Here is an 18459-nt window from a genome sequence, read left to right on the forward strand (position 1 = left end):
CTAATTTATAGCCAAAGTATTCACTCACTGTCTCTTTACTGTTTCGCTAGCTTAGCTTAGCTCGTAGCCGACTCGTTAGCACCATGGCTACTTCACCTGTCCCTCCTGCACTTTCCTGCTCATTGTGTCAGATGTTTAGTTACTCCTCGGCCTCCTTTAGCAGTAATGATACCTGTAATAAATGTAGCATATTTGCAGCTCTGGAGGCCAGGATTACTGAATTGGAGACTCGGCTTCGCACCCTTCATTCACCTGTAGCTAGCCAGGCCCCTGTAGCTGGTGCAGCCGAAGATAGCGTAGGCCCGCTAGCTGTTCCCGGCAGACCCAAGCAGCTGGGAAAGAGGGCGGCTGGGTGACGGTGAGGAGGAAGCATAGTCTTAAACTGAAGCCCCAGGTACACCACCAACCTGTTCATGTGTCTAACCGTTTTTCCCCACTCGGCGACACACCCGCCGGGGGTCAAACTCTGGTAATTGGTGATTCTGTTCTCAGACATGTGAAGCTAGAGACACCGCAACCATAGTCAATTGTCTTCCAGGGCCAGAGCAGCGACATTGAAGGAAATTTAAAACTGCTGGCTAAGGGTAAACGTAAATACAGTAAGATCATAATTCACGTCGGCAGTAATGACACCCGGTTACGCCAATCGGAGGTCACTAAAATCAATATTGAATCGGTGTGTAACTTTGCAAAACAATGTCGGACTCTGTAGTTTTCTCTGGTCCCCTCCCCAATCAGACCAGGAGTGACATGTTTAGCCGCATGTTCTCCTTAAATTGCTGGCTGTCTGAGTGGTGTCCCAGAAACGATGTGGGCTTCATAGATAATTGGCAAACCTTCTGGAGGAAACCTGGTCTTGTTAGGAGAGACGGCATCCATCCCACTTTGGATGGAGCAGCTCTCATTTCTAGAAATATGGACAAATTCATTAAACCCCCAAAATATGACTATCCAGAGTTGGGACCAGGAAGCAGAGTTGCAGTCTTACACGCCTCTCTGCAGCTTCTCTCCTCCTGCTACCCCCCAAAAACCCATCTCCATTGAGACTGTGTCAGCTCCCAAAAAGACAAAAACAAACTAAAACCAGCAATAAACAACTTAAACATAAAAAATCACAAAGAAAGAACAATACAGTATCCACATCTGAACCAAAGAGTAAAACAGTGAAATGTGGATTATTAAATATTAGGTCTCTCTCCTCCAAGTCTCTGTTAGTACATGACTTAATAATTGATCAACAAATCGATTTACTCTGCCTTACAGAAACCTGGTTGCAGCAGGATGAGTATGTTAGTTTAAATGAATCAACACCCCGAGTCATTCTAACTACCAGAAATCCCGAAGCACAGGCCGAGGGGCGGTGTGGCAGCAATTTTTCACACCAGCCTATTAATTAACGAAAGACCAAGACAGACTTTTAATTCATTTGAAAGCCTGATGCTTAGCCTTGTCCACCCCAGCTGTAAAACTCAGAAACCAGTCTTACTTGTTATCATCTATCGTCCACCTGGGCCTTACACAGAGTTTCTCTCTGATTTCTCAGACTTTTTATCTGATTTAGTGCTCAGCTCAGATAAAATAATTATTGTGGGTGATTTTAACATCCATGTAGATGCTAAAAATGACAGCCTCAACATCGCATTTAATCTGTTACTAGACTCAATTGGCTTCTCTCAAAATGTAAAAGAACCCACCCACCACTTTAATCACACTCTAGATCTTGTTTTAACGTATGGCATAGAAACTGAATATTTAACAGTGTTTCCTGAAAACCCTCTGCTGTCTGATCATTTCCTGATAACATTTACATTTACAATAATTGATTACACAGCAGTGGAGAGTAGACTTTATCACAGTAGATGTCTTTCTGAAAGTGCTGTAACTAAGTTTAAGAATATAATCCACCCACTGTTATCATCTTCAATGCCCTGTACCAACATAGAGCAGAGCAGCTATCTGAACGCTACTCCAACAGAGGTCGATTATCTTGTTAATAATTTTACCTCCTCACTACGTACGACTCTGGATACTGTAGCTCCTGTGAAAACTAAGGCCTCAAATCCAAAGTCCCTGACTCCGTGGTATAATTCTCAAACACGTAGCCTAAAGCAGATAACTCGTAAGCTGGAGAGGAAATGGCGTGTCACAAATTTAGAGGATCATCATTTAGCCTGGAGAAATAGTTTGCTGCTTTATAAGAAAGCCCTCCGCAAAGCCAGAACATCTTACTATTCGTCACTGATTGAAGAAAATAAGAACAACCCCAGGTTTCTCTTCAGCACTGTAGCCAGGCTGACAAAAAGTCAGAGCTCTACTGAGCCAACCATCCCTTTAACGTTAACTAGTAATGACTTCATGAACTTCTTCACAAATAAAATTTTTATCATTAGAGAAAAAATTACCAATAATCATCCCACAGATGTAATATTATCTACAGCTACTCTTAGTACCATCGATGTTAAGTTAGACTCTTTTTCTCCAATTGATCTTTCTGAGTTAACTTCAATAATTACTTCCTCCAAACCATCAACGTGTCTTTTAGACCCCATTCCTACAAAACTGCTCAAAGAAGTCCTGCCATTAATTAATTCTTCGATCTTAAATATGATCAACCTATCTCTAATAATCGGCTATGTACCACAGGCCTTCAAGCTGGCTGTAGTTAAACCTTTACTTAAAAAGCCATCTCTAGACCCAGCTGTCTTAGCTAATTATAGGCCAATCTCCAACCTTCCTTTCATATCAAAAATCCTTGAAAGAGTAGTTGTCAAACAGCTAACAGATCATCTGCAGAGGAATGGCTTATTTGAAGAGTTTCAGTCAGGTTTCAGAGCTCATCACAGCACAGAAACAGCTTTAGTGAAGGTTACAAATGATCTTCTTATGGCCTCTGACAGTGGACTCATCTCTGTGCTTGTCCTGCTAGACCTCAGTGCTGCGTTCGATACTGTTGACCATAATATCCTATTAGAGCGATTAGAACATGCTGTAGGTATTACAGGTACTGCACTGCAGTGGTTTGTATCATATCTATCTAATAGACTCCAGTTTGTACATGTAAATGGAGAGTCCTCTTCAGACACTAAGGTCAATTATGGTGTTCCACAGGGTTCAGTGCTAGGACCAATTCTATTTACATTATACATGCTTCCCCTAGGCAACATCATTAGAAGACATAGCATAAATTTTCACTGCTATGCAGATGACACGCAGCTCTATCTATCCATGAAGCCAGGTAACACACACCAATTAGTTAAACTGCAGGAATGTCTTAAAGACATAAAGACCTGGATGGCCGCTAACTTTCTGCTTCTTAATTCAGATAAAACTGAGGTTATTGTACTCGGCCCTGAAAATCTTAGAAATATGGTATCTAAGCAGATTCTTACTCTGGATGGCATTACCTTGGCCTCCAGTAACACTGTGAGAAACCTTGGAGTCATTTTTGACCAGGACATGTCCTTCAATGCACATATTAAACAAATATGTAAGACTGCTTTCTTCCATTTGCGCAACATCTCTAAAATTAGAAATATCCTGTCTCAGAGTGATGCTGAAAAACTAGTTCATGCATTTATTACTTCCAGGCTGGACTACTGTAATTCACTATTATCAGGAAGTCCTAAAAACTCGCTGAGAAGCCTTCAGCTAATCCAAAATGCTGCAGCAAGAGTACTGACAGGGACTAGAAAGAGAGAGCATATTTCTCCTGTTTTGGCTTCCCTTCATTGGCTTCCTGTTAAATCCAGAATTGATTTCAAAATCCTGCTCCTCACATACAAGGTCTTAAATAATCAGGCCCCATCTTATCTTAATGACCTTGTAGTACCATATCACCCTATTAGAGCACTTCGCTCTTGCACTGCAGGCCTACTTGTTGTTCCTAGAGTATTTAAAAGTAGAATGGGAGGCAGAGCCTTCAGTTTTCAGGCCCCTCTTCTGTGGAACCAACTTCCAGTTTGGATTCGGGAGACAGACACTATCTCTACTTTCAAGATTAGGCTTAAAACTTTCCTTTTTGCTAAAGCATATAGTTAGGGCTGGACCAGGTGACCCTGAATCCTCCCTTAGTTATGCTGCAATAGACGTAGGCTGCCGGGGATTCCCATGATGCATTGAGTTTTTCCCTTCCAGTCACCTTTCTCACTCACTATGTGCTAATAGACCTCTCTGCATCGAATCATATCTGTTATTAATCTCTGTCTCTCTTCCACAGCATGTCTTTCATCCTGTTTTCCTTCTTTCACCCCAACCGGTCGCAGCAGATGGCCGCCCCTCCCTGAGCCTGGTTCTGCCGGAGGTTTCTTCCTGTTAAAAGGGAGTTTTTCCTTCCCACTGTCGCCAAAGTGCTTGCTCATAGGGGGTCATATGATTGTTGGGTTTTTCTCTGTATTTATTATTGTGCTATCTACTGTACAATATAAAGCGCCTTGAGGCGACTTTTGTTGTGATTTGGCGCTATATAAATAAAATTGAATTGAAAATTGAATTGAATTGAATAGAGTGGGAACATAAAAACGAGTTTGATTTGGGTGAAGAAACGTAGGAAATGCAGTGAAATGAAGAGTGTGTGTGTGTGTGTGTGTGTATGAAAACTGCCGTGTGTGTGGGCCTGTTACAGGAAGTGCAACGAGTGAGAGAGAGACGTGTTAAAAATCTAGATAGAAGAATTAGAAAATGGAAGTGTTAAGAAATAGTAATGAAAATGATATTAAATAAATGTTTTAGTGTGTCCAGGTGCCCATGGACTTGGCTCAACCTCAAAACATGAGTACAGCGGCAAAATGATAGATTAACATAATTGGGACAAAAACATGCCAGGCTTTGGCTTAAAAATTTCACAGCTTCACCTCTCATTCTGTCCTTATCCTGAGAAGAAGCTTAAAGGACAGTCAATCTCCTCATGAAGACAGAAGACAGACAGAGCAACACCGTGTACTTGAAGAATTAACAGAAGGCAAAAGACAGTGCAACTGAACTAAAACACTCAAGGGTCCAGCAGCATGTATGAACACAATTGATGGAACATGCACTCTGAATTACAAGCTGGGAAGTTCAACAGTGACATGACTGTGTGAAAGCACTGGACGTGATATTTGCCATGCTGGGAGTAAACCTGGAAGAAACGACTGAAAAGATCAAGAGAGAAGGAATGGAGAGAAGAAACAGCTGATTTGGGCCTGTGGTTGATTTGGGAGGCCACACAGGAAACTGTAAGAACAGGGACGAGGACCGGTGTGAGGTGAACCTAGATGTGATACAGTGACAGCATATGGGAAATTGGATTGAAGATTCAGGCTGAACTCGTGATCGTTGAGAAGGGTCCAGAGCATCACAACAGAAAGGTAAAAAAAAAAAAAAAAAAAGAGAGAGAGAGAGATAAAGAAATAAATAAACTAACAATTACATGAATGAATAGAAAAGACAAATTATTTAAATTATTTTTGGAGAGAATCAGAGGTGAGACAGTTTGAATCCAGAGCTCAGCGTAAAGATGCATGAATTAAATCTGATTATAAAACACTTATGCAACGAAGATCAGCTTACCCTCAATATTAATATGAATACAAATACAAAGACGCAATGAAGACATGCTTACACTCATGAATGCGAATACATGACATAAATGTTAAATAGTGTAGATTTAACACACTTAAAGCCTGAAGTTGAGGAATAACTCAGGGGAGTTGCATGACAATAGTGTGATTTTTGTGAAAAGGAAAAAGATAAACCAGTGATTAAAAGCTTAAAGTAGTTTTAGAATAGTGAATTGGAAGTGCTCTTGTGGCGATTGAGCAGAAGAAGAACTGTAGAAAGAAAATAAAAATAATTTAATTATATGGTAATGTTTTAAATATGCATTTCTCTTGTCAAGGCAACTTCTTCTGAGATGAGTGGGTATGCAAATTAGCTGAATGAGTGGCGACAGAAAAAAAAAATGAACGGAAGTTTCCTTTCTGGCTGTGTGACTGAGGCTTGTACTGAAAGAAACATGTCTGTGACTGTGAGATTTGCTTGGTGAAATATATAATGGTAAAATACGGGATAAGTAAATAACATGGTCAGGTCTGTCCAGTAGTGCAGATTTGGATTTAGTCATGACACATTGTTATAACGTGAGGCAAACAAATTTCACCATCGACATTTGACATGCTAAAATCTCAAGAGGAGCGGATCCGACAGAGACTTACCATGCTTCTAGATGAGAATAGTCTAAGACCAGGCAACAAAAGAAGTTTGACTTACTTGTTATACGACAGAAAACACAGCAGAATACGAAGAATGTCATGAGTGGCCAAAAGAGAGAAGGATGCGACACCGAGGATGTGGACAAGTGGGTGAAGAATTTGTCTGACAGACAGCTCACCCAAACAGAGAAAAACATCCTTGCTAAAGGGTTGAATTTTGCTGTCACGCTGAGACAAATCCCGCTAATGGAGCTGATCACAGCCACAGAAACAGCAATTCGAAACAACAATATTGCAGAAGTGAAAGCAGAGCAACTACGGACGAAAGTTTCGGCCTGTCTCAGCAATGCAAAGCCTCCAGCATCCAACATCACTGTGGAGGAGAGGAAGGCACTCACATCACTTAATGATGACAACAACATTATCATCCTTCCGGTAGACAAGGGTAGGTGCACAGTTTTGCTAAACCAGAAAGACAATTGTGAGAAAATTGTGTCACTGCTCAGTGATGAAAATACTTATGAGCCCCTGAAGCGAGACCCAGGAAGTGGTTACTGGAAGAGGTGGCAGGTTAGCCTTCTTAGACTGTGAGATTTCCATCAGCAATGGGGGACATCTAAAAGCTGACGTGTACCGCAAACCTACACATACGGATCATTATTTAAGGTTTGACTCTCGTCATCCACTGAAGCATAAACTGGGTGTCATCAGGACGCTACAACACAGAGCGAACACCATCCCCACAGACACAGCGGCCAGGGAAGCAGAAGAACAGCACATCAAGAAGGCCCTGAGTAAATGTGGTTATCCCAGCTGGACTTTTGTCAAAGCTGGGAAGGTGCCAAAAGAAAGCTCCAGCCGATCTAGGAGAGAAGGACAGCCTCTGCCTAAGCGAAAACCTGTAGTGATCCCATATGTCTCAGGACTATCGGAGCAGTTGAGATGCATTTTTTCTAAACACCAGGTCTCTGTGGCTTTTAAACCCCAAAACACACTGCGCCAAAAATTGGTCCACCCCAAGGTCCCCCAACACAAACAGAGTAACATAGTGTACACTGTCAAGTGCCAGGAGGAATGCCAGGATTTATACATCGGGGAAACCAAATAACCTCTGGCGAAGCGGATGCCACAACACAGAAGAGCAACCTCGTTGGGCCAGGACTTTGCAGTCTATTCACACCTACAGGCCAGTGGACACTCTTTCAATGATGAGGATGTACACATCCTGGACAGGGAGGAATGCTGGTTTGAGCGTGGAGTCAAGGAGGCCATTCACATAAAAAGGCAAAGACCATATCTGAATCGAGGAGGGGGCCTAAGGGTACATCTGTCACCATCTTACAATGCTGTGATTGCAGCCATTCCCCAACTCTCTGTGAATGGTACTCATGGCCATTGGTCAGTGGACTTTGATCAGTGGGTTTGATCAGTGGTTGTTAATCAATGGTCATGAGAATTTGCATAATTACAATTAAGAAACTGACCTCCCAGCCCATTGTTCCTTCAGTGGGCTGGTTTCAGTCATTATGCAAATGTACTGTTTATAAGATTGGGGAAACCTGCAGTCAGCTGATACTGAAGAAGTCACTTGGATGAGTGACGAAATGTTTCACCCACTGAAAATGTTACGTCCAGATGAACAGAATCAACTTTTCGAGATTTACTTACCTGGATGATTGAGCACGCATCAAGACATATTAAGGAGGTCCTTAAGTATTCCTTGCACTGCCCAACAATATCCTCAGTTGATGTTGGCAGCACTCTGTTCGCATTATACACAGCGCAGGTGGCGCACTGCCTTGCCCAACTTAGTCCCCTGATGGTTTAAAAGAACCTCTCTGAGGCATTCCAAAAGTCTTTCTCAATGGCATCATTGTTTTTGATTCAATCACCACCCGAGCCGCATTGCACAGGACAAATTGACTGCCTCCAAAGTCCCACAGGGTAACCAAGCCTGAGAGGAGGACTTCTTCAGCATGATGGCTCACTCCACCTCTGGTGGTAGACACCACCCAGCTAAGTTCAGCAGCTTCAGCAATGGAGGTCCTGAACATGGTCCATTCAGACTTAATCTCCGAAAATACAGTTGCAGATCTGATGATATGATTACAAAGCCAATCACTGACTTGTGGCCTGGGTGTCCTGGTGTCTTGTGCGCTTATGGACATAATTATATTCAAACATGATGTTTGTTATAGACAAACTGAAATTTTCAGAGGTGTCTAATGTCCCGAATTCTTTGATGTTGGGTTGAGAACAAACAATCAAGAGTCGATCACGTTCAAACAATAACAATCTTTTATTATGCGCATATGGGAGGCATACAAGCTACCACCCAGAGCGCAGTGCGGTAGATCTCAAAGAGGAAGACCCGTCATGTGTAAGGAGATAACATAACATGCGTGTGTGGAACTGACGTATCTATAAAGTAGGGATGCACCAATCCCGATACTGGTATCGGGTATCGGTGCCGATACTGTAAAATGTGTGCGTACTCGTACTCGTAAAAGTCAACCGATACCATGAACCGATACTAATGTAGCCCGGATGGGAATTTGGTAGTAGATACTCATAATTCCCATGGACTTGAACGCCACATAAGGTGTTCACAGTTCACAGAAGAGAACGGCATGGAGAGATGCACGAGGTTAGCTGAACCAAAGTGAGAGACTCGGCTAGTTTTACTGAGGTTAACTTGCACAAAAGAGTGTGTGACTAGAAAGCTAACTGTGTGAGAGCTTCGCAACAGAGTGTGGGTGAAGTGACTTTTTGTTTCAACGGTCGCACCACCGTGGAAAACTGTGTTTCCAGCCATGACCGCTGAGGCTAAAGGCTAGCCCGGACTGCTTGGCTGCGCCACGGAGGCAGCTGCTATGGACTGTCGGAGAGCTGGACAGTGACTGGCTAACGCGCTGTAGCAGAGACAGCATCGGGTCCGCAGGGAGTGGATTTAGTGTGGGACTGGTGAACGGCGGCCTACCGAGCAACGGAACTGTAAGTCAGACTTTTGTGCTCTTACTGGGGAGAAGAGGATTTTTCTCCATCGTCCGGCGTGAGCAGCAAACAGGCCTGCAACAAGTGTGAATGTGAGTGTGTGTGGGGCCCATGTGTGAATATTGTATGTTTAGTGGATTTATATAACGTGTTTTGGAGTGTATATTAGTGAGTCACTTACCAAAAGGTGATAACATAAGTTGGGTTGTTTAATATAATTTGAAAGGGAATTATTTCATTTATACAGTGTATTTCATTTGGTTAAGGAATTGGAATATCATTTGAGTTTAAAAAAGGGATGTGTTGTACAGTATTTGTCTCTGCCCTTACGTTCAGTAAACGTTTCGTTTGTGTTAAAGAGTTGTGTGGGGTCGTTTCTTTACTACCGGTTAAGTTTAACTTGTGTGTGGCAGAAGTATCGGTTTTTGTACTCGGTATCGGCAAGTACTCAGATCCAAGTATCGGATCGGTTTGAAAAAATTGGTATCGTTGCATCCCTACTATAAAGCCAGGGAGGCAGCCAGTAAGGAAATGGTTGCTGGCTAAATTAAAAGACTGGTTGAAGTGGGTTGCTAAAGAATCGCGGCTTACGTAGCATTAGCATTGTGCCGTGGGTTGGTCGCCCATTTACAAGCGGCACCATTGTTTATTGTTGGTCTGCATATGGAAGACTGTTAATGCTTGCATATGGTCAAGAGAAGCTGGTTATAAATACTATTGTTTACTGTTTTGGTCATTTAATTTAGTACTTTTATAGAAAGCAGTATCTTTTAAGTTGTATATACAATTGTTACAGTGAATTACATAATTTGAGCATTTAAAAATACTCAAGCAAATATTGTGCTACAAAGCTTATGCACAGCATTGATGTGTTTAGAAAAAAATGTTTGGGATTGTTCACAATATTCTCAGATGTGTGATAATTAAAATAATTTGTATTTTGTTTTATTGGTTTGTATTTAAAGGTTTTTCACCTATGGCTGACTATGGCCGAAAAGAAGATTAAAAGAAAAAGGAAAACAAAAGATCTGCCTGGTCATTGAGTGAAATCCAGTTAAACACCTGTGGTAGATGCATCAGTCCCTTTCAAGCGGGGAAGCTGCACAAACTTAAAGAGCTTGACATGCATCAGCTACAGTTAGTGACAGTTAGATACAATTTCTTTTTTGGTGATCTTCTACAATTACTTAGAAATCTATCGTAACTCCCTCTCGCCCCGCTGTTTCCTGTTGTTCTCTTTTTGCAGCATAAAAGTAGGCGATGTTCTCTCCAACTCTTTACAAAGCTTCCTGCTGTGCACAGTTTTCAGTCTTGCTAAACAATCTAATGACCTATGACACAGTTTATAACTCAAAAGTTGCCTTTAATATATTGGCCTGTTATTAAATGCATAAAACAAAATACACAGCATGTCTGGGAAGGTTCTCAGTCATCCAGGTCATCGTAGTCAAAGGAGTTTGCAAAGAAAAGCGTCCCAGATTTACGACACCAACTGTCTGCCATCTATAATCCAGTTTTGAGTTCCCTCCCCAGGCGCCTTAACGCCCACTCACATCCTGGGCCATCTGACCTCAGGAATTCACATGACAAGGTGGGGCCAGGTTTCACAATGAGCTCACCCGAAACCCTGGCTGATTAGGTCCCATACCCATTTTCACACCTTGGCTCATGTGATTAGAGGATCACCAGGGGGTTCTTTGTCCCTCTTTGGGGGGATACTCCCACTGGGTTTAAATCTGGGACTCTCCACCATTTGACCCTTAGAACTGAAGAAGCTTCTCGGATGAGAGGTGAAACGTCTTCAAGCAACTTAAAGAAGTCCAGATGCTTTTCTTTGCAAACTCCTTTAAAATACACAGCAAATAAGCGCTAGAAAATATATTTTTCCTAACACCAGTAACAGAATACCACTTCCGTTCAAATGTGGCAGGCTGCTCCTATCAATTGCACCCCTCCAGGTCTCATGTAGTTGTCGACATGAGCATTGAAGTCTCCAAGTAGGATGACAGAGTCCCCAGGTGGAGTGCCCTCCAAGAAGGCTGTTTACTCCAAAATGTCATTCACAGGTGTAGCGAACGAACCCTCTTGTCTACTGAGAAAACCTCACCATGAACATGAATAAATATTGTTAAATAGTCCTCACTGCTTCATGAATACACTTTAACAACTGCCTCATTGTTACGTGTTTTTCTAATTTTTCAGATTGAGCGACTGTGATCTCTCAGAGAGAAGCTGTGAAGCTTTGTCCTCAGTTCTCAGCTGTCAGTCCTGTAGTCTGAGAGAGCTGGACCTGAGTAAGAATGAAGTTAAGGATGCAGGAGTGAAGATTTTGTCTGTTGGACTAAAGAGTCTGTATTGTGCACTGGAAACTCTAAGGTCAGGATTTTTTTTAATGATGATCATTTAAAATTTGAATGTTACTGCATAAACAACTAACATTTAAATAATTTGCTGTTGAATATTGAATGACTATGAATACTATGAGGAGTCATGTTTGATTACAACGTTTCATTTATTGTGCATAGTAAAGAAAAATCTATGTGTTCTTTACTAAAATTAGTAACATCACATCTCAGAGTTATTCCATAAAACTATGTCATGCAGTAGTTTTGTGGAACACTATTGTAATTCATTATGAGTTTATTCTGAAAGGTACTTTAAAGGCATTTAAAGGCATTCAAATGACTCGCAATGCTCATTTTTTTTCTCTTCATTGGCTCCCTGTGAATTCCAAAAAATCAACCTAAAGTGCTTCTTCCAACATATACAGGGAGTGCAGAATTATTAGGCAAATGAGTATTTTGTCCACATCATCCTCTTCATGCATGTTGTCTTACTCCAAGCTGTATAGGCTCGAAAGCCTACTACCAATTAAGCATATTAGGTGATGTGCATCTCTGTAATGAAAAGGGGTGTGGTCTAATGACATCAACACCCTATATCAGGTGTGCATAATTATTAGGCAACTTCCTTTCCTTTGGCAAAATGGGTCAAAAGAAGGACTTGACAGGCTCAGAAAAGTCAAAAGTAGTGAGATATCTTGCAGCGGGATGCAGCAGTCTTAAAATTGCAAAGCTTCTGAAGCGTGATCATCGAACAATCAAGCGTTTCATTCAAAATAGTCAACAGGGTCGCAAGAAGCGTGTGGAAAAACCAAGGCGCAAAATAACTGCCCATGAACTGAGAAAAGTCAAGCGTGCAGCTGCCAAGATGCCACTTGCCACCAGTTTGGCCATATTTCAGAGTTGCAACATCACTGGAGTGCCCAAAAGCACAAGGTGTGCAATACTCAGAGACATGGCCAAGGTAAGAAAGGCTGAAAGACGACCACCACTGAACAAGACACACAAGCTGAAACGTCAAGACTTGTTAGGATCCCTGGGTCATCGACCCAGTGGTTTGTGTTTTGGTTCTTTGAGTTTGTTATTTCATTATATTCTAGTTTTGCTTTTTGGGTTTTTGGATTATTCTTAGTTTGGGTTCTCTGGGTGGGTTCTGTTAGAGTTTTAGTGTTCTGGTTTTCTGTCTGTGATTTTGAGTTGCTGTCTCCCCTGTTTGCTGTATCCCCACGTCCAGTCAGTGTCTGTGTCTGCCCTGGTCCCACGCCTTTGTTCCCTTTGTTATAATGCCTGCCTGTGAGTCTGTGTTATGTTTCCTGTTTTACTTTGAAAGTCCATGTCTCATGTTAGTGTATCTGGTTTTGCTCTCCTTGTCTCGTTAGTCCTGATTTGCCCCAGCTGTGTTTCCCTCCTGTTGCCCATTCCCTGATTGCTCCCTGTGTATTTAAGCCCTGTGTTTTCCTGTGCTCTCTGTCACGATCTACCGTTTACTATGCTGTGTGTTCTGTCTGCTTGCCTGAGTTTATTTTGAGTCCCAGTTTTGTTACCTTTGAGTTCAGCATTAAAGCTGTTTTGAGTTCACCTTTTTGCCTCCGAGCGTCTGCACTATGGGTCCACCATTCCTGCCTGCACACAGCCTTAACCTAACAAGACTGGGCCAAGAAATATTTCAAGACTGATTTTTCTAAGGTTTTATGGACTGATGAAATGAGAGTGAGTCTTGATGGGCCAGATGGATGGGCCCGTGACTGGATTGGTAAAGGGCAGAGAGCTCCAGTCCCACTCAGACGCCAGCAAGGTGGAGGTGGAGTACTGGTTTGGGCTGGTATCATCAAAGATGAGCTTGTGGGGCCTTTTCGGGTTGAGGATGGAGTCAAGCTCAACTCCCAGTCCTACTGCCAGTTTCTGGAAGACACCTTCTTCAAGCAGTGGTACAGGAAGAAGTCTGCATCCTTCAAGAAAAACATGATTTTCATGCAGGACAATGCTCCATCACACGCGTCCAAGTACTCCACAGCGTGGCTGGCAAGAAAGGGTATAAAAGAAGAAAAACTAATGACATGGCCTCCTTGTTCACCTGATCTGAACCCCATTGAGAACCTGTGGTCCATCATCAAATGTGAGATTTACAAGGAGGGAAAACAGTACACCTCTCTGAACAGTGTCTGGGAGGCTGTGGTTGCTGCTGCACGCAATGTTGATGGTGAACAGATCAAAACACTGACAGAATCCATGGATGGCAGGCTTTTGAGTGTCCTTGCAAAGAAAGGTGGCTATATTGGTCGCTGATTTGTTTTTGTTTTGTTTTTGAATGTCAGAAATGTATATTTGTGAATGTGGAGATGTTATATTGGTTTCACTGGTAAAAATAAATAATTGAAATGGGTATATATTTGTTTTTTGTTAAGTTGCCTAATAATTATGCACAGTAATAGTCACCTGCACACACAGATATCCCCCTAAAATAGCTAAAACTAAAAACAAACTAAAAACTTCTTCCAAAAACATTCAGCTTTGATATTAATGAGTTTTTTGGGTTCATTGAGAACATGGTTGTTGTTCAATAATAAAATTATTCCTCAAAAATAAAACTTGCCTAATAATTCTGCACTCCCTGTAGTCTTATACAACCATATTCCCTCATATAGCACATATCCTAATGCCAGACCCAGAGTGTAGACTTACTTGTGGTGCTTAGAGTTTCTAAAATAAGAAAACAAGACGGATCCTTAAGTTGTGAGGCTCATTTGTCCTTCGTTGGCTCAAGAGTTGGGAGTTCGCCTTGTAATCGGAAGGTTGCCAGTTCGAGCCCCGGCTTGGACAGTCTCGGTCGCGGTGTCCTTGTGCGAGACACTTCACCCATTGCCTACTGGTGTTGGTCAGAGGGCCCGGTGGCTCCAGTGTCCGGCAGCCTCGCCTCTGTCAGTGCGCCCCAGGGTGGCTGTGGCTACAACGTAGCTTGCCATCACCAGTGTGTGAATGTGTGTGTGAATGGGTGGATGACTGGATGTGTAAAGCGCTTTGGGGTCCTTAGGGACTAGTAAAGCGCTATATAAATACCGGCCATTTACCATTCTTTCCTGATGCTCTTCCTTTCCTTCTTTATGTTCTTGTCTATCCCCATACCCATCAAACAGTCACTTTGGATGGCTTTTCCTCCCTCAACCTGGTCCTGCTTCAGGTCCTTTGCTATTGAGAGACTTCTTCCTCTCCAGTGTCACAAAGCACTGATAATCTGTGTGTTAAATCTCTCCGAAAGACGAAAAAAATGAACAAAATTGTACAAAGAAGTGTTCACAGATGGATTGTTGCTTTGTGTGTCTGCAGTCTTTCAGGCTGTCTGATCACAGAGGAAGGCTGTACTTCTCTGGCCTCAGCTCTGAGCTCCAACCCCTCCCATCTGAGAGAGCTGGACCTGAGCTACAATCATCCAGGCGACTCAGGAATGAAGCTGCTGTCAGCTGGACTGAAGGATCCAGGCTGGAGACTGGAAACTCTCAGGTATGGAGAGAATGTCTGATAGAGGAGGAAGAGCTGGAAACTGTGTCCTTCACTCACTTCCTGTTTGTTTCCTGCAGATGAGACATGAACAATCACACATGCAGGAATATTTTCAGGGACAGGCACACTAGTCTAGCTGGATAGTACATGGATATTTATGACGGGGTCTCCAAGGAGTCTGTTTGCAGGAACATTAATGATAAATGATAAGTCATGTTGAGAGTTTCATTAAAAGTAGACCTACAGTTAGGTCTATAAATATTTGGACGGAGACAACATTTTGTAACTTTAGACACACTTTATTAGGTCACAGGTGTACTGTACCTTAGATAGTGGCCACTGTGTACCTAATAAAGTGTCAGCCATGTGTATGTTTCCCATGCTTTATGTCCACAGTCACAGTGACAGTCAGTGACACTGAGAGAAGGATGAAACAAGGCTGTGAATCATTTCAGTGTGTGTGTGTGTGTGAGAGAGACAAAGAGGCAGACAGGAGCAGCTAACATTTGGAAATGGAAGCTTAAATACTGGAAACTCTGATAAGCTAATGCTGCTAATGGGCCCGGTTAAAATAAATATATCACTCTCATTCTGCTGTTTGAAAACAATAACAGAAAAACATGTACTTGAGAACCCTCATTACTTACTTATGAGAACATTTATTGTGAATTCAGCTATGAATATAGAGTTTGTCAGAATACATCATGGTCACACAAATCCTGAGCAGAGAAAAGTGGCCTACTTAGCATTAGTTGCTCATGTTGTAGAAAGCAAGGGAAAACCGTGTCAGCATTAGCGCATAATGCTAATTCACGTCAAATTAGCATTCGCTGTAACGATGGCCTACATAGTATTAGCTGCTCAAATTGTTATAAAGCAAGGTACAATGGTATTAGCATTAGCTGCTAATGGCAGCCTACTTAGCATTAACTCACTTTGTAGTAACACAAGGGAAAAGGGTATAAGCGTTACCTATTGACATAGTAAAAAGGAAGGGAAAACGGTGTTAGCGTCAGCCGATAATTCTAATTCACGTCAAATTAGTATTAGCCACGAACGGCGCTAATCAGAGCAGTTAACACTGCTAACGGTCTCAAAGAGCTGTTCCACAGTAACTGTAATCCTGACAACACTTCAAATAAAGCCAATAATTAAACTGAAAGTGATTGTTGTTGGACAAAATGTGTTTTGCTGCTAATCATCCAGAGCAATACATGGGGGGGGTCTTTCTGTGACTGACTAGAGGATTCAAACCAATCAGATGACAATATTCACATGACTCCCACTCCTTTAAATGTATTTGTGAAAAGGATGGACTGTTCTTTTATCAGTGTCTAACAGTATGTTTATGAGAGCCATGTAATGTCGAGAGAGAGAACGAGAGTTTTGATACGTGAGAGATTTGTGATGTTTAGTGTGTTTGGAGGCTACAGTTAGTGTGTAGTTAGTGTGTAGTTGATGTGTAGGTAGTGTAGTCGTTGTTTTGTGTGTCAGTTCTACTAGTGAACGTCACAGTTGCTGCCTTAAAGCCACCAAAGGCAGACTGCAGTGTAAACACTGTCTCCACATGGAAAACAGGAGTGATCCACCTCCTGCTGTCAGACCTGCAGGTTTATCCCTGTGCTGTTCTCTTCTTTCTTATAGTGGACACAAACTAATTTTTGCATTTGCACAAATCATTTGTGTGTCTTCTTATTTGATGCAGAACACCTGATTGTTCTGTAAATAGTTTGAAATGGTTATATAAAAACGGCCTGAGGCCTCGGCTGCATTTTTAGGGAAATAGTTGTTGTTGTTTGTTAGTTTTTTTAAATGTTTGTAAAATGATTGGTTAAACATGTTTGTGGTTTTTCCTGTAAAAATGTCTCTTTTTTCTACTCTGATATTTTCTCCAATGACTGGAGATATGGTGTCGATGAATGTGTCCGAAATAATCAAGAGATATAACCCTGTGCAGTCTGGAGAAATGGCATCATCCAGTCTGTCCTGTTTCTATCTGTCACTGTCTGGTTGGCCTCAGTCATGAAGCATGACGGGGCCAGACAATAAGGTAAATGGTAAATGGACTGGTTCTTATACAGCACTTTTCTACTCTTCTGAGCACTCAAAGCGCTTTATACAACTTGTGCATTCACCCATTCACACCCATTCGCACAAGCACATTTTTCGTAGGTGCTTTCTAACTGACATTCACACACATTCATACTCCGATGGATGCATCGGAGAGCAATTTGGGGTTATTCATTTAGACATTTGGCATGCAGACTAGGGGAAGCCAGGATCCGAACCACCAACCTTCCGATCAGTAGATGACCAGCTCTACCACCTGAGCTACAGGTGGTAGTCTTTAGAGATCTTTAGGTCTTTAGAGAGGCTCATCTGTGCTGTCTTTCCTCCATTCAGGACCTGTAAAGGTCCAGAATGAGGGACAAACACATCTCTACAGACCTTTCACATCATGGAGATAAACTGTTCACATTTCTTCCTTCAGGCAGACGATACAGAGTGTTGTTAACAAAAAAACAGACACCACAGACAATTCATTCCCCCGGGCTTTCACTTTGATGAACACTGTGAATGTTCATGTGTATGAGAGCCATGTAATGTCCATGTGTGCATGCTGACTGTGCTGCTCTGACCCCTCCTCCTTTCAGGGTGGAGCCTGCTGGAGTCCGATGGTTGAGACCAGGTCTGAGGAAGTGTAAGTGTGTTTTTAATGGGATTCATGAAAACAAAGCAGAGCACATTCAACCATCTTCATCATTCACATCTCTGATGTCAGGAGTCATCATCAAAGTGTCAATCAATGAACAGATGATGGATCAATAACTGCAGCTGGATTGTGTTTGTTCTCTCCATCAGATTCCTGTCAACTCACAATCGACACAAACACAGTGAACACAAAGCTCCAACTGTCTGACAACAACAGGAAGGTGACAAATATGTGGGAGGTTCAGTCATATCCTGATCATCCAGACAGATTTGATGTTTATGAACAGCTGCTGTGTAGAAATGGTCTGACTGGTCGCTGTTACTGGGAGGTCGAGTGGAGAGGAAATGTTCATATATCAGTGAGTTACAGAAGAATCAGAAGGAAAGGAGGCAGTGATGACTGTTTGTTTGGATGGAATGATCAGTCCTGGAGTCTGTGGTGCTCTAATGATGGTCATCAGCTTGTCCTCCACAATAACATAAACACCATCATCTCCTCCTCCTCCTCCTCCTCCTCCTGCTCCTCCTCCTCCTCCTCTGTCTCTAACAGAGCAGCAGTGTATGTGGACTGTCCTGCTGGCACTCTGTCCTTCTACAGAGTCTCCTCTGACACTCTGATCCACCTCCACACCTTCAACACCACATTCACTCAAACTCTTTATCCTGGGTTTTATGTTGGTTCTGGTTCCTCAGTGTCCCTGTGCTGACTGGAGTGTAAAGAGTGT

The 18459-nt window shown here is 42.3% G+C and overlaps 1 long non-coding RNA gene across 1 annotated transcript; it reads left to right on the top strand.

The window, feature by feature from the left end:
• Positions 1 to 17031: 17031 nt before the first annotated feature.
• Positions 17032 to 17895, top strand: LOC106096994 (uncharacterized). The gene is made up of 3 exons (XR_001223330.2): positions 17032 to 17072; positions 17384 to 17723; positions 17885 to 17895. It is a non-coding gene; the product is annotated as an uncharacterized LOC106096994 (long non-coding RNA).
• Positions 17896 to 18459: the final 564 nt, after the last annotated feature.

The sequence above is a fragment of the Oreochromis niloticus genome, unplaced genomic scaffold (genome assembly GCF_001858045.2).
Source record: "Oreochromis niloticus isolate F11D_XX unplaced genomic scaffold, O_niloticus_UMD_NMBU tig00000768_pilon, whole genome shotgun sequence".
Taxonomy (NCBI): domain Eukaryota; kingdom Metazoa; phylum Chordata; class Actinopteri; order Cichliformes; family Cichlidae; genus Oreochromis; species Oreochromis niloticus.